We start from the raw sequence: 2762 nt of genomic DNA, 5'->3' as shown, positions 1-2762 counted from the left end.
TGGTGAACAGACCAAGGCTGGATTCCATAGCAACTTTAGCTAAGGATCATCAGAAAGCAAAGGCTTCTTAAACCCTACAAACTGAAGCAACCATCAAAAAAACGACGATATTTGGAGACATTCATCAAAATACGGATTCAGAGAAACAAACAATGATTGTGATTAATTCATTTTGGGATCAGATTCAATGAAGAACATAGACATCAAACATCAATCACAAGTGGACATAGAAATTGAACTTCAATATATTATCAGATCCACTGGTTTCTATATACACATGAAAATTCCACCTCAGAAATTCGATTCTTTTAAAAAATCATCAAACAAAGTGTACAATACCAAAAGATCAGAAAAAAATATAGAAATAACCTACCTAGTCGATGCTACATTGTTCACCGTGATCGTGGTAGTCCAAAGCCCCAAACCTCAGACACCTGAAGTAATGGAAACAGAAAACAACAAATGTTGATATGTCGATCAACAGATGACAAGGAGAAAGCCAAAACTTTACAAATTAGCATTTGAGAAGCAAACCTGATCATGAGAAAAGGGCCACAAGCCGACCGCCTTATGCGGTTGCCATCCACCGCGCTCCGCCGCTGGTGCACGACGTCTCCCCTGCTCTCACGTTTCTCTCTCTCTCGTCTGAAATTAGGGCAAAAATCCAAAGAGGAAAACAGAGAAGCGAAGAGATGGAGAGAGGAGGCCACCGAATATGACAATTAAAGGGCCAATGAAGCCAAATACACCCAGTAACGACTGTTCATCAGGCGAAATCACCGTCGCAGACGGTGGGCTTCCTCCCTCGTGTTGTCAGCTCTAATTCGATTTTGCAGTCTCTTTTTCAATAATACAGTGGCAGTACCGTAAAATACAGCTTAAATATGTCCAATTGATGTACTGTTCACAAGACCTTTCATCAATTGTTATAGGAGACCCGGGTTACTCTCGGAGTACTCCGTTTGTCCAGTGCCCACCAGTGCCTCATTGCCCACCAGTGCCTCACTCTACATCAATTGGACATGATAGGAGACCCAGGGAAACCTGGGTTGGATCCTTGAGCCAAACGGGTTTTACCGGTAATTTCACTGTCGTGCCTACGGGCGGGTGGGTTACCGGGTTTTCCCCGGAATTGGTGGTGGACTCGGGTTACTCTCGGAGTACTCCGTTTGTCCAGTGGGTGCCCCGAGAGTGCTCGGGATTGAGTTTGTTGGCCGTTCAAAAAAAAAAAAAGAATATAGAATTTTGGCTCTAATTTATATATTTTATGTTATTTTAGTCCAAAAGTTATAATTATTGAAATAGACTTAGGGTGGTGGGGGTGGGAAACCCTGGACACCCCCACTGCTTCCACATGGGATCAGGTACTTGAGGTACATCGCCCCGTGTCATGCGAGTAGACAGATCGAGTAGGGGAGTCGAGTAGTAGTACTTGGATGTGGTGAGGGTGAGAGAGCCGTTGTAATGGCTAGATTTAAAAATAATAATAAAAAAAGTAAACTCTATATCCAAAACACTATATATATCACAATTTTTACCCTTTTTTTTTTTTGAAATCCGTCTTCTCTACTCTCTACACTTCTATAATATAAATAAATATATATACACACACACAACGAATGTTCCATCCGATTATAGTAGTATTGGTTGCCTTTAGGGTTATCCAATTATGGTGATTTTTTCCGACTCGTCCAATTCTAGTGTTGGTATAGAGTTTTTTTCCAAAGGCCGCTGCAATAAGCTAGCTTTAGGATACGGCAAAATAAAAGAAAAATATGCGTCGCCTGATCGTGAACTGGCTAATGAAGTTCTAATGAACAATTACTTCGTTGAAAACTCGAAATACAATGCAAATACGTTTAGATCGAGATAAGTGTTGAAATCCACATGATTCTTCCTTAGGGCGTTTGTACCACACAATCACAAAAGCATATTAATTTATCTTCAACACCAACAACGTGGTTCAAAACTTATTTTAAGAGTATACACAATTGGTCAACCTAGTTTCTTTAGTTAGGCTATGATCATAAGAATATGTTTTTTTTTTTTTTTTTACATTTTTAGACCTAATTTTAATATATTAAGACACTAGTTTTTTTACCCGCCGCGCGTTGCGGCGGCGTCATACGCGAGATGACAACGTATAGACTACAATCAACCAGACTCGTTTCCGAACTAAATTGACATCAAAACGTATGATAGCTCAAATTTATACCACCGAATCAAAACGTATTACATTTGACCCGATTTATTTTCGAACAAAGTTTACGTCAAAACGTACATAAAAAACATTTATGATTGACCCAACTCGTTTTCAAACAAAAATTACGTTAAAGCGTAGAAGAACTCGAATTACGTTAAAGCGTAAGAAAATAGTTTTAGGGTAAGCTCGAAACTTTAGAAAGTTAAAGTTAGAGGGTTACCTATGACATTATAGTAAAGTTTAGAGGTAAGATGAGTTATATGTAAAAAGTTTGAAGGTTAAAAAGAAGTTAGAAAGTATGGGGGCTTTTTGTCAAGTTAAAAAGTAGAAGGCTCATTTTAATCAGATTAGAAGGCTGATTTTTGTGTAGTTAGAAATTTGAGGGAGAATCTTATCAATTAAGAAAAATTAGGGTGAATTTTATAAAAATAGAAAGATGGTCACCAACCTTTCATTTTCATATTATATAAATATTAGCCTAAGACATCATGATTATTAAAGTGGACTTATGTCAATGGGCCATATTTCATCAAAGTTCAGATTGTTTGATTCATTCTAT

The 2762-nt window shown here is 38.1% G+C and overlaps 1 long non-coding RNA gene across 1 annotated transcript; it reads right to left on the bottom strand.

Moving 5' to 3' along the window:
- Positions 1-221: 221 nt before the first annotated feature.
- On the bottom strand, positions 222-925 carry LOC110917454. Its single transcript, XR_002580577.1, has 2 exons — positions 535-925; positions 222-434 (listed from the first exon to the last, which is right to left on the bottom strand). It is a non-coding gene; the product is annotated as an uncharacterized LOC110917454 (long non-coding RNA).
- Between the last annotated feature and the right edge of the window lie 1837 nt (positions 926-2762).

The sequence above is a fragment of the Helianthus annuus genome, chromosome 16 (genome assembly GCF_002127325.2).
Source record: "Helianthus annuus cultivar XRQ/B chromosome 16, HanXRQr2.0-SUNRISE, whole genome shotgun sequence".
In the NCBI taxonomy this organism is placed as follows: Eukaryota; Viridiplantae; Streptophyta; class Magnoliopsida; order Asterales; family Asteraceae; genus Helianthus; species Helianthus annuus.
The sequence above is the reverse complement of the archived record's forward strand: the minus strand, read 5'-3'. Positions and strand labels throughout refer to the sequence as shown.